Source organism: Monodon monoceros, unplaced genomic scaffold, assembly GCF_005190385.1.
Source record: "Monodon monoceros isolate NGI ecotype Baffin Bay Population unplaced genomic scaffold, NGI_Narwhal_1 Super_Scaffold_18, whole genome shotgun sequence".
In the NCBI taxonomy this organism is placed as follows: domain Eukaryota; kingdom Metazoa; phylum Chordata; class Mammalia; order Artiodactyla; family Monodontidae; genus Monodon; species Monodon monoceros.
In genome coordinates, this window is record NW_021703774.1 from 138,329,772 (window position 1) to 138,357,200 (window position 27,429).

The window sequence follows — 27,429 nt, forward strand, 5'->3', positions numbered from 1 at the left end:
CTTACTGGATGCAAAATGGAACTAATAATATCTATCTTAAAGCATTATCCATGGGAGTAAATGAGGGGAAATTTTCAGGGAGCCACACAAGGGTCTAACACATAATAACAAATCTTTTGACTTTGACATCAATTCTTACCCTTCATTGTGTCAGCTATGGTCAGGGAAGCAGGATCCATTTCATTCAAACTTGAGGCAGGAAGAATCTCCTGGGGCCCCTCCCTCAGGAGTGATGGGTGAGGTCATCACTGAGACGTTCTGGCCTGTGTAACACCAAGATCTTGGGAGTGACAGGGGAAGACAAGAGAAAGCAAGCCCCTGGGCCTCAGGAAGGGAGGCCGTTGGTTGTTAGACTTGAGTAATAGGAGTCAACAGAGCCAACTCAGGGTGGCGTTATTAGAGGTATGTTGATATGGGGTTTTCATGGGCAGAGCTAAGGCAATAACCCTAGATATTGGGTAGTCGGATTTGAGAAAGAGAAATTCAGCTGCAGGGAGGAGACAAAATAAAGGCTACCCTCAAGGCCTCTTCCATCTCAAGCTGCCAAATTGCCCCATGACTCTGGGACTGTGGTGGGTCCAGGAAGTGGGAGTCAGCAACTCTTGAGGCATAAAATCAGAGAGGCACTGAATGTTTGGATGGAGTGCCAGGTCCCAAAAAGAATGCCTCTTTGTCTATATGCCATCTATGCCAAAGCAAAACAAATTTATCACCCTCTCCTTGAAACTGCAGAGGAGAGTCTAAAAAGTTTAAGCAATAAAAAAGGGTAAATGGAAATTGATTGTTCAATATCATCATTACTAATTCAAGAAGTATAAAATGATATTGCTAATCTCTTTACCTGGTAAGCTAATTTTATTATTTTATTTTACTAAACATAAATATGTATAAGGGCTCAGGCCCCCAACCGTATTTTCCATCAACTTTTATGAGAGTGTCTCATGCCTTTCGAACAAACATTCCTGTAGTGGTTTTCAGGATTTCACTTTCATAGCGGAGGGTGGGTTAGAGCATTAATGGAACACTGATCATATGGTAGTGCATAAATGGCGGGGTTCAGGCATCAGATAGTGCGGGGGATTTCAGGAATACTGGAGTAATATATTTTATTTTACTTTTAATTTTATTTTATTGAAGTATAGTTGATTTACAATGTCGTGTTAGTCTCGGGCGTACAGCACAATGATTCAGTTGTACCTACATATATATTTTTTCAAATCCTTTTCCTTTATAGGTTATTGGAAAATAATGAGTATAGTTCCCTGTGCTATATAGTAGTTCGGAGTTACCTTTTGATATTCTGTTACTGTTCCCATAAGACTTGATCAGCCTTGGCTGTATTTCATTGTCTTTAAAAAAACACAAACCGTTTTTATATGTTGCTTTTTTTCTTCTTTAACTCCATAGATGGATGGAAAAAAGATGGGTTGAATCTAAACATAGGCTGGATTATGGTAAATTTCAGCTCACTGCAGGAAAATTTTACAGAGACAAAGCATAGGGTAAAGGTAATTACTACAATTTAAGAACATACTTGCAAGAGAGAGGAGATATGGGAACATATGTATATGTATAACTGATTCACTTTGTTATAAAGCAGAAACTAACACACCATTGTAAAGCAATTATACTCCAATAAAGATGTCAAAAAAAAAGAACATACTAATTTACTGGGAAAGTTCTGACTTTTATACAACTGTTTTTATTTGTGATTACCAGTTCACTTCTCTTTCTTAGAATAAAAAGAAGTAGTAGAATGTGAAGAATGAAGTCTCCACAAAAATAATAATGTATTTGTTGAGTAACAGGTATTTAAAAGTTCTTAAAAGTTCTCACATTATCCCCATTAATCTTCCTAATAACTTCATGAGATGGTTACTATTATGTTCCCAATTTTTCAGGGGGCCTCAGAGAAGTTGAATAATTTGCCCAAGGCTATATTCACAGCTGGCAAGAGGTGGGGCTGAGACCTGATTCTAGGTCTGACTCCAGGACTGTGTTCATTACCCCGGACCATACTGCTTTCCCCAACCCTAGGATTTTTTGAATTTAACACTCTGCACTCGAAACAGGGGAAAGCACTATGTAACCCCCAAATACTGCTCTCCCCTGGAGCTGCTTGCTACAATAGAGAACTGAGCAGACAGACCTAGAACTATGACTTGCTGGCTGCATAATTTAGGCAAGACTTTTCATTTCTCTTAGCCTTGATATTAGATGGAGATAATAGTCATCATTTGCCATGTTCATTAGACAGGGCTGCTGTAAGAGCCAAATAATTATTAGGAGGGAAGGAGGAGCTCTAGGCAATGGTTTTTTGTCTGAGAAAGCTTCTGTCCTATAAATAGAATCCATTGAGTGTCCTCTGGAGTGATTTTCCATCTTCTTTCTCCTGGCTACTGTTATAAATCTCATTTTCATGTTTAGTAAAGAGGAGAATTACGAATTGGCTTGAACATTTAAAGTCTCATTTAAATCCACTCTGGAAAATTGTTTCCCGAGGAGAAGAGAACTGGAGGCTGTCTGAGTGACTCTTCTGAGGGCTCAGTCTGCACAGCGGCCCACCTACTCTCAGTTTGTTTGTTTTTAAAATTAATTAATTAATTATTGGCTGCACTGGGTCTTCGTTGCTGCCCACGGGCTTTCTCTAGTTGCGGTGAGCGGGGGCTACTCTTCCTTGCGGTGCTCGGGCTTCTCGTTGTGGTGGTTTCTTTTGTTGCCGACAGCTGGTCCTAGGCGCACGGGCTTCACTAGTTGTGGCACATGGGCTCAGTAGTTGTGGCTCGCAGGCTCTAGAGCACAGGCTCAGTAGTTGTGGCACATGGGCTTAGTTGCTTCGCGGCATGTGGGATCTTCCCAGACCAGGGCTTGAACCCGTGTCCCCTGCATTGGCAGGCGGATTCTTAACCACTGCACCACCAGGGAAGTCCTCTACTCTCAGTTTGATTTCTTGGTTGTTGCTCCCCACACCTCATCCTACTCAGGTTCATTAGGTACCTCCTGGTTTTCTAAAAGGGTTCTGGGTACAAACGAGGCTCCGGGGCGTCCGTGTGTGTGGGGGGAAATCACATGGTTACACAGCTAAGTTTGGTAGAGTGGAAATTCAAGACTTGGTTTTCTACCTGTGGGTTCAGTGCTCTTTCCTTTGTGCCCACTCCTCCCTCCATGAAGTCTTCTCTGGCTATTCTAGCCTCCCTTGAGGTCTTTGGGGAAATAAGCATGCTCTTTAAAATATAGACAGCTCCTAATGTAATATTAGACATGAAAGTGCTTAAAGCACAGAGCCTGGTGTGCAATAAATGCTCAAGAGACATCTGAATCAGCACCTGTGATCCTTCTGAGCAACTTAACGCATATTTATTGAGCATTTCCTCTATGCCAGATCTTTTTTTTTTTTTCGCCATGCCACGTGGCTTGTGGGACCTTAGTTCCCCGACCAGGGATCGAACCCAAGCCCTTGGCAGTAAATGCACAGAGTCCTAACCACTGGACTGCCAGGGAATTCCCCTTAGATCTTTATATTAAAGATGCCCCTGCTCTTCAGGAGCTTAAAAATTATTCAAAGAGACTGAAATAAACTTAATTGCAACATAATGTGACCCAACGAAGTACAAAGAGCTGTGGGATCATGAAGGAAGGACCCTCACCAAGCATGAATAATGATAGTCCCTTGCATTTTATATTGACAGTTTACAAAGTGCTGCTCACATCTCTTACCCATTTAACTTTCACGGGAACCCTCTGGGGTATGATTAATTATCCACATTTTGCTGATGAGGAAGCTAAGACTCAGAGAATTAAAGTGACAGAGTCATAACCAGAAAGCTGGGCAGCAGCTTAAAATAATGAAAAGACCACTAGCCTGGAAGTCTGGACATTTGGCTTGTGTATCTGTCACTTGTGACTATATGATCTTAGATAAGTAACTTTCCCTCTCTGGGTCTTGGTTTTGTCACCTGTAAAGTAATGTAGTTAGACTAGAAAGGCTCTAAGACCCCTTACAGCTCTGATATTCTCTGGACGAGGAGATAAAGTCTTGGGTTGGGGGCTCTGGAATTAGATAGATGGGTTGTGTGATTCTGGACAAGTGAAATAGCCTCAATGATTTCATGATAAAGTGGAGATATTAGTAGGGTCCACCTCATAGGGTTTTTATGAGGATTAAGAGTAGTAATACACATGAATGAAACATATTGCCTGGTAAAGAGGAAGTGTTCAACAAATGTTAGCAACAATTATTACTTATTCTAAGAGTCTGTGCTGGGCCTCTTCCTACCACAGCAGTTGTGCACGACAGAGCCTGATTCTGGCCACCCATGGGGTCTTAATAGAAATAGAGCTTGTTTTGTAAAGCTTCAGAATAGTATTTAAGTATCTCTTGAAATTCAGAGACAGTATGGTATAAGGGAAAGAAAGAATCAGTCAAACATGTCATAAAAATCCCAGTTTAGGGGACTTCCCTGGTGGTCCAGTGGCTAAGATTCTGCGGTCCCAATGCAGGGGCCCTGGTTCGATACCTAGTCAGCGAACTAGATCCCACATGCTGCAACTAAGAGTTCGCCCGCCGCAACTAAAAGATCACACATGCCACAACTTAAGATCCCTTGTGCTGCAACGAAGATCTCACATGAGGAAACGAAGATCCCCTGTGCCATGACAAAGACCCAGTACAGCCAAATATATAAATAAATATTTAAAAAAATAAAGTGGGTGCATTTTAAAAAAATATCCCAGTTTAGTTCCTTACCAGCATTGTGGCCCTAGGCAGGTCACTTCATCTCCCTGTGACTCAGACTCCTAATTTGTAAAAGTGAAGATAGTACCAATTTTGCAGGGTTGCTCTGAGGCTTGAATAAGATTATGTGTGTAAAGCATCCAGGATGTCACCTGGCACGCAGTAGGTAAGAATGTAGCAGAGATTGGTGAGACCAAGTGCTAGGTTTCTCTGACTGCTCTTAGGGTATTTAAATCTAGAGATTCTGTGCTCTCTGCTCTCAGGTCTCCAGACCAGTAAAGATGCCAAGTTTTATGCCCCTCTCCACCAGGTTCAAGAAGCCATTCAGCAATGAGAATGAGACCTTGGTGGTTCAGTTTTCAGTAAAACACAAGCAAGGCATCCATTGCGGTGGTGGGTTCGTGAAACTCTTTCCTGACACCCTGAACCAGGAGGATATGCATTCAGAATCTGAGTATTACATCATGTTTGGTAAGCTCTCTGATAGCAGTCGCTGTCAGCCCTGTGAGGTCTTAATGAGAGCCACTGTAGTTGTAGAAAAGGCTCAGATGGAAATTTATTTTTTAAAAAATTTATTGTATTGAAGTATAGTTGATTTACCATGTGTTAATTTCTGTTGTACAGCAAAATGATTCAGTTATATATATACAGTTTTTATACACACATACACATACTAACATATACATTCTTTTTCATATTCTTTGGAACAGGAAATTTCTAATGTGATAGCTCCACCTCCCTCTGTGGTAAGACTCTTAGAAGACCTGAGAAAAGCAACTCTAAATCTAAATGTTAATATAGAGGTGAAGAGTCACATGGTATTAACAAGGCTACAGTACAGAGAGACACTTTCCATTTCTAAGAGAAAGAGAAAGGGATCAGAAACTGTGTAGATACCCTCAAATGTACCTATTACAATAAGGCTTTGTGCTCTGAAGGAGGTTCCTGCCCTCTGGGAGAGAAAGGCACAGAAGGTTAGGGAAATCACCTTTATCCAACATCTGTAGTGCATCCAGTGTTGCATCTGTAACCTCAGTATACTGGCCCTCCTTGGGGCAGTCCAGCTCTTACTTAGCTCAGTTTCAACGTGGTTGATATTTAAAAAAACAAGAAACAACGGCAACTAATCCAACTCCCAAATCATTGGTGAAGAATGTGGATTTTACTGAAGGTTTTTGCAAATTCAGAGGAAAGGGTTAAACTACACATCATAAACCAACATTTCCTTAAAATTCTCTCTAATTTTTCTTTTCCCAGGGAGCTCCAGATCTCTCTCTTGCCCTCGCCAAAATCCTCCTCTTCATCCTTTTTCTGTCTGAATCCCTTCTCCCTCAACTCTCTTTCTTATCTTTCAATTTCTTTCTTATTTTTCTTTTTTTTTGCGATACGCGGGCCTCTCACTGTTGTGGCCTCTCCCGCTGCAGAGCACAGGCTCCAGACGTGCAGGCTCAGCGGCCATGGCCCACGGGCCCAGCCGCTCCACGGCATGTGGGATCCTCCCGGACCAGGGCACAAACTCGTGTCCCCTGCATTGGCAGGCGGACCCTCAACCACTGCGCCACCAGGGAAGCCCTCTTTCTTATTTTTCAATCCCTTTCTTAGGTAGACCAATAAAGCACTATGGGGGTCTAAAACATGAGTCTGCCCATCTCTATTTTTTTCAGAATCTACCCTTCTCACAAGGCACTTATATCTGTAATGTACATGGTAGTTGTCGTAGGGAAATTGGAAATAGGTTTTTTTAATGTGATTTTTTTCCCTTTCAAATTATTTACTTGATGCTCAAACAGCCCAACAAGTTTGGGCTATTATCATCTCCATTTTACAGATGAGAAAACAAAGGCAAGAAATTTGCCCAAGATGAGTAAGTCGGAAGTCAGATTTTGAACCCAGTCTGTCTAGCTGTAAAGCCTGGGCTTTTTCTACTCTACCCTCTTGCCTTCTGCTTGGTGTGGACACAGGCATATGAATCATTTTTTAAAAGGCAGAATGAAGACATATTTTTAAAAAGGTATATATGAGGAGTTATGAGATCACAAAAGATGACATGTCCACCTGGGGGTTTTTTGGAGAAGGTATTAATTATTCTTTGAAGAATGAGTTAGATTTTAATAAGCAGAAAAGGAGAGAGAGGAAATGTAATTTGGGCATAGGAAACTGTGTGTACAAAAGCTCAGAGACATGAAATTCAAATGCAAGTAGGAAAACGATGAGACCAGTGTAGCTAGAGCACACTGAGTGTGTGTGTGTGTGTGTGTGTGTGTGTGTGTGGTGCACGCAGGCACATATTTAGGATAGTCAGAGAGCAATAGCATGGGAAATTAGGTAGAAAAACTAGGTTAAAACCTATTCTTGGTGGGACCTTCCTGGTGGCACGGTGGTTAAGAATCCACCGGCCAATGCAGGGGACACAGGTTTGAGCCCCTGTCTGAGAAGATCCCACATGCCTCAGAGCAACTAAGCCCATGTGCCACAACTACTGAGCCTGCGCTCTAGAGCCAGCGAGCCACACTACTGAGCCCATGTGCCACAACTACTGAAGCCCATGTGCCTAGAACCCACGGTCTGCAACAAGAGAAGCCACCACAGTGAGAAGCCCGCGCACTGCAACGAAGAGTAGCCCCCCGTCGCTGCAACTAGAGAAAGCCCGCGTGCAGCAATGAAGACCCAATGCAGCCAAAAATAAATAAAAATAAATAAATAACTAAATTTATATTTTAAAAAAACCCCTATTCTTGGGCCTTTTCCAGGTTAAGCTCTCTGGACTCACAAATCAAGTTTCCTCTAAAGCTTTCACAAAGCAGGAAGAGCCCCAGGCTCTGTTTCTAGTTAGGCTTGGGCTTAAAGCTCAGCAATGCTACTTATTAGCTGTTTGAACTTCTGCAAGTTGCTTAACTTTTCTGGGCCACAATTTTCCCAACTAAAAGTGGAGATAGTAATACCTCCTTGTGAGAATTAAATGACGTGGTATTAAGTGCCTGGCACAGGAGGGGCTTCCAGTTGGGTTTGGTCAATGGAATCCTGGCAGAAGATCACAGGGAGGGAGGAGAGTTGTGTCCCTTGACTGAAGGTCACAGCTTATCTCCTGGCTGCCCTCTCTACTGAACTCCTTTTTTTTCTGGGCTTTGGTAACTGCCCCTTCTCCTAGCCCCTTCAAGCTTAGGGTTGGGAATAGCCTGGATCATAGCATTATTCCTTATATTTTCTCAATGTCCTGCCCCCACAATTTACAATAGTCCCTTTACGCAGGTTCGATCCCTCATTGGGGAACTAAGATCTCAAATGCCTCATGGTGTGGCCAAAAACAAAAACAAACAAACAAAGAACAAAAACAGAAAAAACCTGAAACAAAACAAAGAATTAAAATAGTCCCTTTATTAAATTCTCCTCAAATAATCCTAAATTTGTATGTGCTATCTCTTTCCTGCTATGTCTGTCTTAGCCACAAAACAGGCAAACTGCCTAAAAGTGATGTAAATTCATGTATTGGGACATGACATCTGTGGCTTTGGCAACAACAAAGTACAAGTCATCCCTCATTATCAAGGGAGATACCATGAGAACAACAAGACCATCAAGCGCAGGGTGAGTGTGAGGGCTGGTCTTCAGCCTAGGGGGAAGGATAACCATTTTGCATTTGTTATCTCATTTAATCCTTACAACACCCCTGTAAATTAAGTACTATCATCTCCATTTTGCAGATTAGAAAATAGACCCAGAGAAGTGCTGTAAATTACAGGATTTCACATAGAAGCAATTGGTCTGAAAGCCTAGGAAGTCACGTAAGCTTATCTCTTGGAACAATGCTTGCCATGGCCCACTTCCCCACTGCTAGATATTGGAAGAGACGGGGGAGGTGGGGAGTGCTGGACTTAGAAATGGGTGGTGAGTTTACCTTAGTAACATCAGGGTTAGAGAGATCTAGGTTGGCTGGAGGATAATAGCTGGATTTCATCAGCCACTCAACAGGAAATCACTGAATGCCATCTCTGTGCTGGGCCTTGGGCTGGGGATAGAGTGAGTCAGGCATGGCTTCTAATCTCTCAAAACTCAGAGTCCAGTATAGGTAAGAGTCAAGCAAAGGAGAATGACTACCTAGTCTGATTGGGGTCTGTGAGAGCACAAAGGAGACCCCAACCTGGTGCCTTAGGAAATGCTTCAGAGAAGCACAAAGAAGGTTTCTACTGTGCTGAGTTTTGAATGATGAGCATGAATTGGTCTTGTAAAGGAAGGTGACAATTTTAGGGAGGATCGAGTTACTAGAAGAGGTAATCACATGAGAAAAGTCAAGGAGACTTGATAAAGAGTAGCACCGCAAGAAGTTTGGCACAAGTAGAGCACAGGGGAGAGGCAGAGACTGAGTCTAGAGAAGGCCCTAGGTCCTGAGTCATTGGAGAACTTGTGTTTGGGGCAAAGTCCTTCCCTAGCAGGACTGTGCACAGACTCCCTGGGATCCTACTCAGGGTAGGCATTGTGCTGGGACCTGCAGATATAACAGATGAGTCAGAAATGATCCCTGCAGTTGAGAAGCTCAGAGTCTAGTGGGACAGACAGAAAAACAGACAAGATCAAAGAATGACCAGAGCTGTGATGAAAGGAAGGATGGGAACTAGGTGAGACCAGAGGAGTGTGTACTCAGGAGAATGAGACCCAAAGTCTCTTTTGGGTTAACCAGAGAAATGGGATGAGGGATGTGGTAAAGTGTGTTTGTGACTATGAGGGAAGTGACATTTAGGAACTGAGGGTCTGTTTTAGATGGTGCATTTAATGCTTGAGGTCCAACAGGGGACTGAAATATTCCTCATTCCCTTTCTAGATCAATAAAGACACTCACCTGTACGCTCTGATTATTCGCCCCAATGCTACTTATGAGGTCAAAATTGACAACTGGCAAGTAGCAGCTGGGGACCTGGAGGACAACTGGGACTTCTTGCCTCCCAGGAAGATAAAAGCCCCCTATGCCAGGAAACCAAGGAAATGGGATGAATGCCTACAAATAAAGGATCCTGAGGATAAGAAACCTGAGGTGAGGTGTTTCGCTGGGAAGCAGGAGGGGGTCTTAGCTGTGGGCATGGGCAAAGGAAGCTAGAAACAATGGAGCAGAAACAGGGAGCATCTTTCCCTCAAGGAGGTGTCCAGCTAAATACTGGTATCCAGAGAGGCATGGAGGGAAGAGGGAAGTACCTCACGTTTATTGAGGATTTACTGCCCCTGTTAGCAGCCTCTATCAGGACAAGGAAAGTGATGCTTAAAAAATGAAGTGACTTGCCCAGGCACACATACATTAGAACCAACATTTGAACCTGGATCTCTTTGATTCCAAAGTTATTGATATGGGAAACATGTGGAACATACTCACTGGTTCATTATCATTCACTGGAAAGCTGTACTGGATACAGCTATGAATAGAACAATCCAGGGACTGAGAATCCTCCTGGGACTCAGAATCTAGTGAGGGATACAGACAAGTACATAGATGCACGTCACATTGTGTAATTAATGGTGAGAGTCAGGGAAGCCAAATCCTGTGGGAGCCCCAAACAGGATCCTAACTCAGGCAGAGTTGGGGTGCAGGTGGTGTTCTGGGAAGGAGGAGGCATGCTTCAGTGATTTGGTTAACCTAGGGATTGGAAACATAGACTTTGGGGTCAGACAGATATGGTTTGTATCCGAGCTCCACCATTTACTAACTGCAAAACCCCACCTATAAGCGGTTAGACCTTGGGCAAGGAATATAACTGCTGTGAAATTTCACAAACAGGGATTATTATAATACCTATATGTGAAGGTTGTTGTGACGATTAAATGAGCTAATATACATAATTTAATGCCTGGTACATAATAAGTTCTTAATACATGGCATTTATGTGTTAATCATGTACTGAATGTCAAACAGTAAATTCATTACAGCAAGGGAAATTGAGTTGGAGGAAAAATATTCCAGACCCTGAGAACAGCAGGAGTTCTCAGGCACATCAGTTAAGTGGAAAGTAACATGGTTATGTAAAGAACTGAAAACAGCAGTTTAGTATTTTAGGAGCATAAAGTTCAAGGTAGAGAGTGATGGAAGATGAGGTGGAATGGTCTGTTGGAGCCAGGTCATGGAGGGCCTCACCTGCTGGGCTGCTGCTCCTGAGGTCAGAGCAGATTCACCCGCATGCAGAGGAGATGCTCAGGGTTCAGCAAGGAGCAGCATGGCACCCAGCAACTGGAATCCATTCTGTAAGGAGAGGCCTGTAGAGAGGTGGGCAGTGGCCCAGCCGTGTGCAGGGAGATTCAATGGGCTCCAAACCCAGGGAGAGGGAGGTGTAGTCAGAGAATTAAGGCAGATGATCAAGCAGTGTCTGGATCTTCAGCACCCTGGGAGAATTAGGGACTAGTTTACTTCCAGACCCAGCAGGCAGGCTCAGGGCAGCAAGCCTAACCATAGACTCTCCCTCCTGGTGTGGACCATGCACCTGATGTAGTCAGGGTTGGATCAAGGCCTGGGGGAGAGGGGAGAGGCTGCACGCCTCTATGCTCCCTGTTGAGTAGACCTGGAGAAGGTGGAGACTACTTAGATAGGCTGGGCTCTATCAAGTCTATAGCCCCCAGGAGAGGATGCTGACTGTTAATGTCTCAGGAACCACAAAACAGCTGAGGCATCCCAGGAACTAGGGAACTTCATGCTACTGAATGACTGTGAGTCTAGTGGGCTTGGCAGCAAAGCCTTTAGTAAATCTGGGAAGTGGTCAGCACCAAGGTGAACTGCCAGGTAGATAGAGCAAAACTTTGGAGGCTCCAGAGCAGAAGAAATATGAACGTTAGTTCAGGCCATGACTTGGAGCTCTGTCTTAGGAAATAGAAGGGACTTGGGGTACAAGAGAGGACTGATACAGATCTGAGAGCATGCTGGGGTACAAGGCAAGTCACTAAGAGAGGCCTTCAGGAAGAGGGACTCAGACTAGAAGACTTGTTCTGACAATCGGGGCACAAAACTGGGGAAGGGAGAGGGCCAGGATAAGGGAAATTCCCATCTTATTTGAGCTTAAAGTAGTCAAGGTCAGAAGGATAGAGAATATGAGGAGGCACTGGAGTTGCTTAAAGGCTTTTTCTCTGCTGTATGTTTTGGGTTTGTTTGCAGAGCCCTGAGCTGGGCTTTCACAGGGGTGAGGACAGGAGAGCGGCAGGGGTAGGGCGCCAGGTCCAACCCTACTGTACTCTGTACCTGTTTCATACCGGCCCACCCATCTGCACTCATGGAGGAACATTTTGTTTTAGGACTGGGAAGACTTCGAATACATCCCAGACCCGGAAGCCAGACGACTGGAATGAGGCAATGAATGGGGAGTGGGAAGGTCCCCTGATACCAAACCTGAAGTATAAGGTGAGGGGGTCTCTCCTGCCAATCGGTATGAGAAATAAGAGAGAAGAGATGTAAATTTTAATCTACAGAGCAGAACCTCTGAGATCCTGTGGTCATCTTCCTCCTTTCCCCTTCTCCATAAGACTGTAGCCTCATTTGGGCCATGTTCTCAGGGCTGTGCCTATCTGGGAGAAGGTGGTCAAGGTTGATGCTGGGAGGCAGAGGTCCAGGGAGCCCTAGGCAAGGGATTTGTCCGGAGTGGTGGAAATCAGTCAAAGGAACATGATCAAAACAGGAAATGGGTCTGGGGTCAGGAACCGGAAGTCTCAGAAGTGGTCCAGAAAGGGGAAGGGTAGGACATGAATGAGCCAGGCATGTTGGGGGAGGGTGGGGGAACCTCTTTTTAAGGGCTAAGTCCTGACCTCATGTCAGAAATGAGAGGGAACTAAAGGAATCAACTATCAAATGCTCCAGAGATAATACTGACTGAAACATTGTTTTATTTGGTCACAGTTTCCTACACTGCACACCAGGAAGAGAATGGCCCCAAGTCCAGAGTCCTTAGATGGTGGTTCCCTGTGAAGCTACATTTTCTTAACATCATGAACAAACTTATGCAGAGAGCTGGGACCAGGCTCAGAATGGGTCTCTGCTACCTTGTTCATATCCCTCTGGGTAGAAAGGGGGAAGCTGGGGGCTTCCCTGGTGGCGCAGTGGTTGAGAATCTGCCTGCTAATGCAGGGGACACGGGTTCGAGCCCTGGTCTGGGAGGATCCCACATGCCGCGGAGCGGCTGGGCCCGTGAGGCACAACTACTGGGCCTGTGTGTCTGGAGCCTGTGCTCCGCAACAAGAGAGGCTGTGATAGTGAGAGGCCCGCGCACTGCGATGAAGAGTGGACCCCGCTTGCCACAACTAGAGAAAGCCCTCGCACAGAAACAAAGACCCAACACAGCAAAAATTAATTAATTAATTAATAAACTCCTACTCCCAACATCTTCTTTAAAAAAAAAAAAGAAAGGGGAACCTGGAAGAGTCTTGTGCATTAGCTCAAAGAAAGGGAGAGAAGCTCAAGGAATCCTGCTCTGAATCCTTATGCCTAATTGATTAATCTTTCTGATTGCATGAGAAGAATGGAAAAATACTAATGCCATGTTCACTCTTTGGTGCTTTGCTTAGGGACAATGTAAACCTCGGATCATTCACAATCTCAGTTACCAGGGGGAGTGGATTCATCCAGAAATAGACAACCCTGAATATAAGCCCGACCCAGCCATTTGTCACTATTATAACATTAGTGTCCGTGGCCTGGACCTTTGGCGGGTAAATCTCTCTGGGCTCAGAGCCAGGGAAGAACAGTCCCTCTAAAGGTTCTACAAAGTAGAAAGAGCTTCAGGCTGGAAATTACAAAACTTGAGTGAGTCTTGACCTTTCTAAACCTCAAACTGTTCCTCTTTAAAATGGGATTAATTATATTCATCCTAATAATTATAATAGCTAAAATTAATTGAGTCTCTACCATGTACCAAGCACTATTTCAGAGACTTTGCAAGTGCCATTTAACTCTCACTATGAAATCTCCTACTTCTAAATGTGAAAACTGACGTTCAGCAAAGTTAGCTAACTTGCCTGAAGACACATCTGGTAAGCAGAATAGCTGGAATTTGAATGCAGGCCTTTCTGAGGCTAGATTCAGTGTTCCAATACTTTATACTGCTAGGCCGGTCCTCTGTAAATCTTGGGGTAGTTCTGGAAATAAAAGGGAATCAGAGATGTGGTAAAGCTTTGAAATATTAAAATCCCCAGATAGAAGTTGGGACTGATTGTCCCAGCCATGATGACAAATCCTGACCTAGCCTCCCTCTTCTCTGCCAGTTACCTTTCCTGGCTCTGATTTGAAGGAAGAGAGGAGGGCTCAGATACTCAGGCCTTCACAGAGTTGTTTTCTTCCAATGAGACCTGATGTTGAAAATGCGAGGATTCTTTCCCAGCTCAGGAGAAAGAGAGCACCTCAAGTGCCTGCCTCAGAGTGAAAGCTTTAGCCCAGGAGGCCTCTTGGAAACTGCAACCTATCAATACATAGTCTTGGAATTCCCTTGGAGAGGAAGGGGAAGTGAGCATTAATATCCCTTATTATTACCCTGTATTATGTTTGAGAGAATTGAGAATCAGAAATGTCACATGATGTGCCCAAGAGCACACAGCTAGTGCATGGGAGAGACAGGATTCAAAGGTCTGTCAGCCCGTAAAGTCCTTGTTTATTGATTACACCCACCGTACAATAGAGCCTCTAGAAACTGCAGCCACTTATCCTTGGGTGTATCCTGGAATGTTCTACAGCCAGTGAAATCTCTGTCTCTGACCAGTGATTTCTACAGTTCAAGGCTGCTAAAGGTCTCTTGAACAGACACCCCCAATTTTAAGCTTTCTTGGTTTATTTATTTACTTTGACATTCTTGTTTTCCTGGCTCAGTGAGGCCAGCACACAAGTGTAAGGAGATGATGTATGTAAATTACCATGTGCATAGTAGGGGTTCAGGAGAGAAGGAAGAAGAGAGACATATGTCCTTCTTTTGTTCCTTTTTTATCTGAAGAATGTGGATACAGTTTGTACAAATTCCCATTGTTATCTCTTTTTTTTCCAGTTGTCCCTTTTTAATAAATAATAGGAACTTTCTACATCTTGAAAAAATATGTGGTCATATTAATATGCCTAATCTGATTGTTTCCTTAAAATGCATTGGTTTTTTTTTTTCCACTGAAAACATTAAGGCACACACTTTAAACAGTTTCTTTGTTCATATACAAAATTTAAAAATTATTTGACACTAATTGCTCTGAGTTCTATCTTCCTCCTCAAGTAGGCAAACCTTTCTATTTGAGAATTTAAACCATGCTGAAGGAGTGTTTCTCAAACTTTAACATGCGTATGAACCACTCAGATCTTAATAAAATGCAGATTCTGATCCAGCAGGTCTGGGACAAATCCTGAGAGACTACATTTCTGAAACTCCAGCATTATCTCTTTTTTTTTTTTTTTTTTTTTTGTCTTGTGATACAGTTCTGTACAACGCTGACATCACCCTTGCAGGCATCCTTTCCTTTTAAGTTCTAGTTGGGTCTGGCACTCCCAAGTCCTACTCCACCCTACCCACTCAGCCAAACCAACACATCCAGTTTATCACAGGGTCCCTGCACCTCACTGGAAAAGCCTAGAGACTCTCAGCATAGAGATGGGCTGGGATTCTCTCACCTGCCTTGCACCAACCCGGGGTTCCAGATGCTCTGTGAGTCCATCGCCCTCTGCATCAGGTCCTAGCCTAGTAAGCTGCTTAATCTTCCTGCTTAGTCCCTGACCCATCCTGTTCTCTGTTCCTACACTCCCATACACAGTCCCTTTTCTTTTCTTTCCTTTTTTTTTCCTTAGGCAGAAGATACTGCATTCTTTGATCAGGACAGAGGCTAGGAGGAGATGGCAGTGAACAAGAAAATTCTTTCTCTTAGCTTTGGGACTCCTTATGATCTTTGAAGGAGTAGTGACACAAAATGCAATGAATATAGCCTAACAGCCATAATGCAAAGCAATTGACATTCCTTAGGTCATGTGGTCTGTGTCACAGGCCTGTGGGGCTGGAGGGTAGGGCTTATCATCTCCGTTTTACTGACCAGGAAGTGGAGGGCTTAGAGAGGTGACTTGACTTGTCAAGATCCCATAGCTAATAAGTGCCAAAACCTATACTCTTTCCATTTTATGATTCAAGTGGGACATCACAGGAAACCAGGTAACTTTCAGTGAATTAACTTTTTAGGCTTTACAGTCTCACAAAGCTCTTTCTCACATATTCTTTTCTCCTGAGAACTGTAAGAAGAAAGCAGGGAAATTATATTTTCTTCCATTTTCCAGATAAAAACGTGGAGGCACAGAAGAGATATGAATAAACGAAAGTCCCTCCACTAGTGAGTTGTAGGAAGCAGGACTGGCCCTCATGTCCTGATTCTCAGTTGGAGGCAGAGCCAGGAGTTTAGTGTAGGGGGGATGGGGGTAAGTGAGCACCAAAGAGAACAGGGAAGATTGGAAACATTTCTCCTGTGAGTAGAAAAAATGGAAGAGCCAAAAAATGAGCAGTTCCCTAACCAAGACTGCTGACAGCTCAAAAAGAAAAAAAACAAAACAAAAAATAAATCCCAACTCACAAAAAGAAAAAAAATCCCGAAGAAAAAAATCATAAAGTTGCATAAGGAATTATTAGAACCAATTTTTTAAATGGCTCAGAGGAAATTAACGATCTTTATTCAAAGTGGCTATTTTGTCATTTATTTTTCTGCTGAAGGCAGGGTTGGGGGGATGATGTAAGCCAAATAAAAGTCTTTCTTATTTAAAAAAACCAAAACAAAACAAAACATTTTTCAAACCCTAGAGGAAAGACACATGATAAACTCATGCTGCAAACTTTCTCGTGGTCACACAACGGCTCTCACACAATTAACTTGCTGATTTATTTAACATATAATGCTAAAGCAAAAAAATCCAGAATGACTCTCCTTTTGTTTCTTTTGAAACATATCCAGATAATGAAAAGTTCTGATAATAACTATTATCATTTATCGAATGACTGTTATCTGCTAGACACTGTGCTTTACATATATTATTTCTAATGCTCATGACAACACTTCAAGTGAGTTAGTTTTAATACTTCACTTATGAAGGAATAGGCTCAGAGGAGTTGAGTAACTTCCCCAAAGTTACACAGCTAGTATGTGGTTGAGCTGGTCTGTCTGACTCCATGACTGCTGCTCTTTCTATTTTGTTCCTTTATCATTAATAAACACTGAAATTATTATATACCATTGACTTGATTCATCCTTTTCTTTAATTGTAAATATTAAATATGTTATTTTAAGAAAATAGAGAAATATGGTAGAGAATCTAAATTATGCTTGCACTTCTTCTTGAACCTTTTCTTTTCCCCGTATTATTTTAGTTTTTCTGATTATATTGAGGAGAGAACCTTAAAAAGGACATCTATAAGTGGCAGCAGAGACTGTCAATCTGAGCTGGGGCAAGAGCCACTGGACAGCAATTTGGAGCCTAGCAGAATGATGAAAATTTCTTCACAACCCTCTGAAAGAGTGGTCACAGGCTTGGAGAACACAGAACCTTGGGAAACAGTAACATAACTTCTTTCTAGAGCAGATCAGCTAAGGTGGTACAGCATTCTGGACCCTCTGTGCTCTTAATCATCTTTGTATTCCCTCACTCCACCTCAGTTATTGATTAAAATCTCTGGGTCTGTGGCCTGGGAATCTGCATTTAGCAAAGCTTCCAGTTGATTTTTTAAAGTCTTTTGACCTAGTTCTAATAATCCCATTGTTTTCATTTCAACAGGTGAAATCAGGCTGCATCTTTGACAATTTCCTTCTTACAAATAATGAAGAGTTTGCAGAAGAGGCTGGAAATAAGACCTAGGGAATAAGAAAAGTAAGATTTTCCCTCCCTTGGATTTCCAGGTGTCTGACTCTTCAGTTGTGCCCTGTTCTCTGCATTTAAAAAATCAGTCTCGGGCTTCCCTGGTGGCGCAGTGGTTGAGAGTCCGCCTGCCGATGCAGGGGACACGGGTTCGTGCCCCGGTCCGGGAAGATCCCACATGCCGCGGAGCGGCTGGGCCCGTGAGCCATGGCCGCTGAGCCTGCGCGTCCGGAGCCTGTGCTCCGCAACGGGAGAGGCCACAACAGTGAGAGGCCCGCGTACCGCAAAAAAAAAAAAAAAAAAAAATCAGTCTCACAGTCATTGTCTCATTTGCTGGTTGAATGGCCCTGAGAGGCAGGATAAAGAACTTGTATTCATTGGACATCTACGACCTTGTACTTGACTCTATGACCACTTTCCAAAAGTCTTCCCACTAAGCCCTTAAAACAAACCAGCAAGACAGGTATTGTTATTCCCGTTTTTCAGATGTAGGAATTGAGATTCATAGAGTATAGATAAACTGTACAAGGTCACATGCAGCCTTTAACTTGTTGAGTTAGAATGCACACTCCTTCTGTGTCACACTCCCTGCTCACAGTGTGGTGATCTAGAAGGGAGCCACTGAACCCATTTCTGATGGATGACTTGGAGAAGGAAGCAAGATGTTAGTGCTGTTTACCAGTTTCCCTGCTCTCCTAGAACTATTTTATGGGTGGAGTGATACTTAGGACAATGGCTTCTTCTTGGTGCCACCCTTCATCCAGACCTCCTGGTTCTGGGCCATTCAAGCAGGTTTGTGGCCAATGCTTGATTACCCAAAAGGCAGACAAGGCTCATGGTTAGAGCACCAGCAAAGCACAGGCATTAAAAAGAAATTTATTTATTTATTTATCTATATTTTTGGCTGTGTTGGGTCTTCGTTGCTGTGCGTGGCTTTCTCTAGTTGCGGCGAGTCGGGGGGGCTACTCTTCGTTGCAGTGCTCGGGCTTCTCATTGCGGTGGCTTCTCTTGTTGAGGAGCACAGGCTCCAGGCACGCGGGTTTCAGTAGTTGTGGCATGTGGGCTCAGTAGTTGTGGCTTGCGGGCTCTAGAGCGCAGGCTCAGTAGTTGTGGTGCACGGGCTTAGTTGCTCTGTGGCATATGGGATCTTACCAGGCCAGGGCTCAAACCCATGTCCCCTGCATTGGTAGGTGGATTCTTAACCACTGTGCCACCAGGGAAGTCCCAAAAAAGAAATTTTTGAGAGAACTTTGATACTTAGCATTTTCAAAGAAGCATTGACACAGTCATCATGGAAAAAATAAAAATTAGACTTTTTACACTTCTTAGTCTGGTTTTGTTTTGTTTTTACTTTGAGGTTATCATCTAATACTGTTATTTTTAAAATAAATTTTTTTATTTTATTTATTTTTGTCTGCGTCGGGTCTTCGTTGCTGCGCGTGGGCTTTCTCTAGTTGCGGCGAGCGGGGGCTGCTCTTTGTTGCAGTGCACGTGCTTCTCACTGCGGTGGCTTCTCTTGTTGCAGAGCACAGGCTCTAGGCGCGCGGGCTTCAATAGTTGTGGCATACGGGCTCAGTAGTTGTGGCTCGTGGGCTCTAGAGTGCAGGCTCAGTAGCTGTGGCGCGCAGGCTTAGTTGCTCCACGTCATGTGGGATCTTCCTGGACCAGGGATCGAACCCGTGTTCCCTGCATTGGCAGGCGGATTCTTAACCTCTGCGCCACCAGGGAAGTCCTCTAATATTGTTTTATTGAGGAAATATTACATATTGGTCAAGAGCATGAGTTTTAGAGCTAGATTGCTTAGGTTCAAATCCAGGCTCCATTACTTACTAGCTGTACAACCTTGGTCAAGTTGTTTAACGTCTCTGATCTTCAGTCTCCTCATCTATAAATTGGGAATGATGATACCAATTATCTTTTAAGTTCCTGGCATATAGTAAGTGCTCAATACATGGTACTTATTATTATTAACCTATATATTCACTTGGCAAATATTTGTTGAGTGCTTGTTCAAAGCACTGTTGTAGTTGTTAGAGATATACCAGTGAAATAAAACAGAGACGTTTCTGCCCTCATGGGGCTTACATTCAGTCAGGGGAGCCCAACAAGAAACATATAAAGAAGTAAATATATATGCATGAGATGGAAAGATAAACTACAGAGAACAATAAAGCAATAGAGAGGGCTGTCATCATGGGGGTTTTGCTCTTTGGTCAGGAGAGGCTTTGTTGAGTAAACAACATTTAAGAGACTTGGAGGAAGTAAGGAGCAAACCACGCAGATGTTTGGGAAGAAGAGCCTTCTGGTAGAGAGAACAGCAAATGCAAAGTCCCTGAAGTAGAAGCATAACTTGCTTGTCTAAGAAAGAGTAAGAAGTAAAGTGTGACTAGAGCTGAGTGAGAAAGAATGAGAGTAGTTGGGGCCACTTCCCTGAGTAAAATGGGGAGCCATTGGAGCCATTTTTAGCAAAGGAGTGATATGAACTGGCTCATAGATTAAGATGTTACTCTGGCTGCTGCATTGCAAAAGTCTATACGAAGGAAAAAGGACTATAGGGGAACAAAGGCAGAAGCGAGTGGTAGTGGTGGAGGTAGAGGAATGCTCAGATTCTAGATCCATTTTGAAGGTTAAACTCAAAAGGGTGATGGATTAGATACAAAATATGGGTTGGAGTAAAGAGGGATGGCTCCAAGGTTTTTGACCCCAATGACCAGAAGGATGGAGTTATTGAGGATGAGCCTTGGGGCACCCCAATAGTTAGAGATCAGGGAGATAAAGTGGAAACAGCAAACAAAACAGAAAGGGTAGCCGGCGAGGTAGGAAGAGAACCAGGACATTATCCTGTAGGCCAAGTGAAGAAAGTATTTTAAGGGGGAAAGGAGTGATCAATTGTATTGAATGATCAAGAAAGATGAGGACTGAGAATGGACCACTGAATTTAATAACATGGGGTTCATTGGTGACTCTGACAAGAGCAGTTTCAGTGAGACGTATAGGGGAAAAAAATGGGTCCAAGAAAGAATGGAAGGAGAAAAACTAGAGACAGCAAGTATAAGCTAGTCTTTTGTGGAGTTTTGCTGTAATAAGTGTAGAGAGAGTAGGGTGGTAGGTAAAGGGAAATGTTGGTCAAGAATTTTTTTTATATACAGTAGATCTTCCTGCCTGCTTGTATGTTAATGGGAATGATACAATAAAGAGAAAAAACAATATAGGAGAGAAAGAGGAGAATTTCTAGAACACTGTTTTTGAGAATATGAGAGTGGATGACATCTAGTGCCCAAGAAGATGGGTTGGCTTTCCATAGGAATATGGATATTTTATCCATAATCACAGGAATAAAGAATGACTATATAAGAATAAATATAGGCAGATGGGTAGATTTGGTGGTGGGAGTATATGTAGTTGTATTCTCTGGGAAGCAGACACCAAGATGGTGTTAGAAATGTAGGCGATTTATTGGGGGTAATGCCTGGGAAAGATGAAGGGTAGAGGGTGCAGGAATAGGTACCTGTGAAAGGAGAGAGGAAAAGGAGAATTGGGTAGGAATTATAGTCAAGTGCAGTGCAGCTCTGAGAAAGTCTTGCTAGCCCAACATTGCTCCAGGGGAAAAGGAGAAGGAGAGTGAACCAACCACAGAAATATAATAGGCTCATCAGTTAGCATTAAGGGCTCACTTGAGTTTAGTTTTTGGTTTTTTTTTTTTAATTGTCAAATGTCTTGGCATTTAAAAAAAATTTTTTTATATTGGACTATAGTTAATTTTTGAGTTTAGTTTTAATGAGTTTAAAATGAGAACAATCTGTTTTTACTATTTTCTCTAGCCATTTTCTCTGCTTAGGTGCAGGCCTGGCAAGTTGGATTTAACCAGATTTGAAGATTTGCCCAACTAAGGGAGGGAAGGGCAAAGGAGTTGAGGATGTTTGCAAGAGAGTAATCACATAAAAATAGAGAAAGCAGGAAAGGGAAGATATGAGTTGGTTGAGGTCTAATGAAAAGGAAATGGTTTAACATGTTGTTATAGGTCCAGGTGGGCTTGAGGAGTTGGTAGAGTTGGTCTTTTGTTGCCTTTGGCAAGAACTGTTTTGGTAAGGATCGGAGGTTGGAAACAGATCAGTGAGTAGAGCAGCGAGAGGGAAGTGAAGAAATAGAGACATTAACTGTAGCCAGTGCTTTCCAGGCATAAGAAAATGAAGGCCTGATTGAAAGAGAGAATGTGGGAATAACGTGGGAAACACAAGATGTCAAGCACTTGCTCCCACTAGGATTGTTGAAGGCCCTATCCTACTGGGCATGCAGGTTCTCAATCTAGCTTTGTCCCCCAGGTCTGGGTAGAAGACCACCAGATTCTCTAGGTGAGGATTAAAGCCCTAGAGGAGTTTAGACTGTGTCTTTTTTTTTTTTTTTTAAATTCTTGGCTGCATTGGTTCTTTGTTGCTGCACGTGGGCTTTCTCTAGCTGCGGCGAGTGGGGGATACCCTTCATTGTGGTGCGCGGGCTTCTCATTGCAGTGCCTTCTCTTGTTGCAGAGCATGGGGTCCAGGCACGTGGGCTTCAGTAGTTGTGGCACAAGGGCTCAGTAGTTGTGGCTCGTGGGCTCTAAAGCGCAAGCTCAGTAGTTGTGGCACACAGGCTTATTTGCTCCACGGCATGTGGGATCTTCCTGGACTAGGGCTCGAACCCATGTCCCCTGCATTGGCAGGCGGATTCTTAACCACTGTGTCACCAGGGAAGTCCCAAGGACTGTGTCCTTTCTTTAAGGCCCCTCTGAGTAGTAAAATTTATGAAGATAGCTCTAAGGATCAAATTCTAGCACCTGGATGAACACATTAGAGAACTCAGAAGTCCCGTTTCTGACTGCAAACTTGTACTGGCTACAGTTCAAAAGCAAATTCAAAGAGTTCCATAAAGGTTGTTTTACTGTGATATAGCAGAAAGAGGACCAGACTTGGAACCAGAAAACCTGGTTTCTAATTCTAGTTCTACCACTCACTCGCTATATAGCTTGGGGAACTGATTTAATCAGTCTGAATCTCGTATTCCTCATCTAGAAGGTGGGAGCAGTAACACCTCATACACTGCTGTAAGGAATAGAAATAATGTGTGTAGACTGTCTCATACCATGCTTAGCAATACTGTAGGCATTCAGTAGATGTGTGTTGAATCTGAACCAATTTTATTTATGAACAAATTACACACACACACACACACACACACACACTTCTCTCCACCCCACACATACTGAAAATTTATAGGTAAATAAACACCATACCAGAAATCTTTAAGAGTGTGGGAAGATGCCAGACATTTCTAAAGTGAGTTATCTTTGTTTATACCATCTGTAAATTATTTTGAAATTCCATACTCTAAACAGGACATAGAGAAGCAATGGAGAGAACTGTACAAAGAAATGGAAAAAAGAAAACAGGAAAAAGAGGCCAAGAAGAAAAAGGAAAAGGAGGAAGAAAGGGAAGATGACATCTGGGGAATTGAAGAGGGAAGTGAAGAGGATTCTGCTGAGGACCCAGGAAATTACAGGCAGCTGAAGGAAGATGATGATGAAAGAGCATTTCTGGGTAAAAATGTAGAAGTCCATGTTGATCAGAGGATGAACCATAACTGGGTAACAAGTGGTTACTACTCAGAGGCAAATGATGTTGCTTAAAAGGTAGAATGTTCATGGTTTGGCAAAGTCTGGGGAGCAAAATTACTTGCTCTCTCTGAATGAACATTGAATTTGGATTTCTATATCCCATCTCCTTTGCTCTGTAGGACCTTGGGAAAGTCCCATCACTTCTTGAGGCTTCTCTTGTCAATGGAAAGGGAGCGATAATTCCTGTTTCATGAGGCTGCTGTAAGGATTAAATTAGCTATGTGTACAAAGTGCCTGATATAAAAAGACAGTCAACAAATAGTAGCTATTACTACTTACCATTATCATGGTATTTATAAAATAATTGACAGTAAAAAAGCCTCTGTATAAACCTGAGCCTCACTTTCAACTTATTCCAGTATATCCAGTGATGTTATTACAGATGTAAATCTGTATTATTTAGTATTTACTGAGCAGTTCTGATAGCTGTATTTGTGGGCGATGATGCTTGATGTTTTCTTCTTGCAGGTGTATCAAGCACTTAAAAACAAAATCAGACTTCCTCCTAACATAAACAAAGATACTTTGTGAAACTCCTTTTGCTTCTCTGCTGTTTTGTGCAGTAATTTTAAATTAATTATTACTTGTTTGCAGGTTTGCTGGTTTTATAGTTATCCTTTCTGTACCATCGGCTCACTATATTATTATATGCATTCACATAGCTCTTTACAGATCACAAAGCACTTTCCTATAAATTTGAGCAACTGCTGCAATGTGCTCATTTAATCCTCAGAACAGCCATTGTAGAGGATACCATTATTATCTTCCTTTTACAGATGCAGAAACTGCTAAAAGGAGGCAAGTCACTTGCTCAGGGTCAAATAACCAGTAAGGGGTGGGACCCGTATCTGAACTCAAGTTTGTCTGGTTCCAAAGATTATCCTTCCATTGCATTAGGCTGTTTGTTGAATGAGTGAGTAAATATCTATTACGACTGAGTACAGATAGTAGGCAAGTCTCACATGGAAAAAATACCCTTTTAACAAAAAAAATCATAAAGTAATTTTCCTCTTTTAAAAATTTTCTCAAAAAATAAACATACAAACAAGTAGCTGCACAAAGCGTGACAGCCTTTTCATAAGAAGCTAATGTGGCTGCCAGGTGTTCAAGGTGACCATTGTTGATTCCTGGCCCTACTCACTTATCAGCTGTATTACCTTAGGCAAGTAATCTAACTTGCCTGTGGGAGTTATTTTCTGTGTCTCATTTTTCACATTTGCAAACTCAGCTGTGAGGATTAAACGCTGACTCTTCCTTCCTTTATTTTACTAGGACTACACCAAAAATTAATCCCAGTCTAGCTGGAGAGTCAAGCCCAGACACAATTATCATATGATAGCACAGGGCTACAAATTTAGGTCTGGAACATCATAGGTGCTCAATAAATATTAGTTAAAAGAATGAACAAAACTCTGACTGGTGCTTTCAGGGAAGAGTTCACGAAGGAAGTAATTTTGAACCAGCTCTTGAAGAATTCATGAGTCTGTCTTTCGGAGGAGGATATGTGTGAACCAAATTTCAGAGTCAAAGAGCAGGGCACCTGTATGACAGGAGGGGGGTGGTGAGGTCAGGGAGAAGCAGCAAGAACTCCTTCTTCCTTCTTTCCCGTAGGTTGGAGTCGGCTGTAGTGTCTGGGCCTTACAATCTTTGGAATGTTCTGGTTTGGAAAACTTGCCTTTGCAGGGAGGCAAAACTTTACCTCTTCCCTCTTAGGGTCTTCAGCTGGGCCTTAGAATTTAGTTAACGTAAGACAGATGAACAGGAGAAAAACATACAAATTTATTCAATGTAAGTTTTATGTGACACGGGAGCCCTCATAAGGAAATGAAGACCCAAAGAAGTGGCAAAACCTAAATGCTTTAATACTAGGTTAAACAAAGAGAGGCAATTGTGGAAAAGTAACTAAAATGTACAGGGAGGCTAAAGGAAGATAAGAATTATTTTAACAATGTCAGTTTGTGTAGAATTCTCTTGCTCTCAGCTTGATGAGTGTTTCTTTTCTCCTGGTATGTGGAGGGCAGCTCCTACGTGGGAGCTTTACCTCCTGTATTCAGAAGGAAAGGGGAGATCAAAGTATCCCTTTTGTATCTGCTGTTTTTCAAGTGCCTTTAGCTTAAAATAACCCTTATGCCAGAGTGGCATATTTTGGGGTAGCGTATCTTGGCACTCTTCACCTTTATACCTGTTTCTATAACATAAGAGTCTTCTCATGGTGAAAAAGAGCAAGGCTTCAGGTACTGAGTCTAAACCCTGTCTTGGGGCTGCAGGGCTGGTGTGTGAGGAATCTATGTTTTAGGGATACCATTGTTTACTACCAATGTCTGCTCTGATTGGTCAGGCATATGTTCTACCAGTTGTTACATATTTTCATTATCACCAGATAAAGATACTGATTTTCATGCAGAATTCTGAGGGAGTAGTAAACAATAAAGATCCATTTGAGGGAATTCCCTGGCAGTCCAGTGGTAAGGACTCTGAGCTTTCACTGCTGAGGGCACAGGTTCAATCCCTGGTCGGGGAACTAAGATCCTGCAAGCTGCGCCGGGCGGCCAAAAAAAAAAAATCCATTTGAATATATTTTTTAAAGTTGCTGCTTTACCTTTGTTAATTTTTTATCTTTATTTTGATTGATTGTACAAACATTATTTCAGAAATTAATGTAATTTTAACAAGAAAAAATTCATGCATAGTTCCATCCATTCTGCACACAGACTGAAATTTTTGTGTTTCCTGCTAGGACTTGTCTTTTGAATACCACCATTCTGCCACTGAACCATACTCCTCCAGATTGAGTTTTTCTTTTGAACTTCTGTTTATATGTTTAATTTTCAAAAGTAACAGATGTTCAATGTAAAAAACTTCATATCTACAAACACATTAAGAAAAAAGTAAAAATTTTTAATTATTCCCAAATCCAGAGACATCTGTGCAATATTTATTGTCTTTTCTTCCAGTTTTGTGTTTATTCATTGGTTAACTGGTTTGACTTTGGGTTGAAATGATTTAGTTAATCACACTCTTCAGTACGGCACTTTATCCTCTTTGGTCAGTGATTATCACTTTTAAATTTTATTCGATACTTTTTTTTTTCTCTTTTACTGCCTGTCCCTTCCCCACACAAGCAACTAAGTTCTATCTGATGTAAAACTGTTTTTTGCATATGTTCTTACAAAATATGAATTTTTGTTTGCCCTGGGTGTATTTTTAATTTATGTAAATGGTATAGTGTTTAAATCTCATCTTGTTACCTCATATTTTTCACTATGCACTGTTTTGTTTTATTTTGTTTGTTTGTTTGTTTGTTTTTTTGCAGTACGCAGGCCTCTCACTGTTGTGGCCTCTCCCATTGCGGAGCACAGGCTCCGGAAGCGCAGGCTCAGTGGCCATGGCTCACGGGCCCAGCCGCTCCACGGCATGTGGGATCTTCCCAGACCAGGGCACGAACCCATGTCCCCTGCATCGGCAGGCGGACTCTCAACCACTGCACCACCAGGGAAGCCCTGCACTGTTTTAAAAATGCATTCATGTTAGAAATAGACAATCTGAAAAGACCAAACACTTGTAGTGAAATTTAATTTGTAATTTAAAAAAAACCCTCCCATCAAACAAAAATCAGAACAGAATGGCTTCACAGGGAAATTCTACCAAACATATAAAGAAGAGCTAATATCTATCCTTCTCAAACTCTTCCAAAAAGTTGAAGAGGATGGAACACTCCCAAATTCATTCTACAAGGCCACCATTACCCTGATACCAAAACCAGACAAAGACACTACAAAAAAAGAAAATTACAGGCCAACATCTCTGATGAATATAGATGCAAAAATCCTTAACAAAATATTAGCAAACCGAATTCAACAATATATAGAAAGGATCATGCACCATGATCAAGTGGGATTTATTCCAAGGATGCAAGGATGGTTCAATATCAATCAGTGTGATATACTTCATTAACAAAAGGAAGGATAAAAATCACATGATCATCTCAATAGACACAGAAAAAGCATTTGACAAAATTCAGCATCCATTCATGATAAAGACTACCATTAGAGTAGGTATAGAGGGAATATATATCAACATAATAAAGGCCATGTATGATAAGCCCACAGCTAACATATTAATGGTGAAAAGCTGAAAGCATTTCCTCTAAGATCAGGAACTAGACAAGGATGCCTACTCTTGCCACTTCTCTTTAACAGAGTATTGCAAGTCCTAGCCATAGCAATCAGAAAA

The 27,429-nt window shown here is 42.3% G+C and overlaps 1 pseudogene; it reads left to right on the forward strand.

The window, feature by feature from the left end:
- The window catches only part of LOC114897978, a 33,727-nt pseudogene extending 10,519 nt beyond the window's left edge, over window positions 1–23,208 (forward strand).
- The last annotated feature ends 4,221 nt before the right edge of the window (window positions 23,209–27,429 follow it).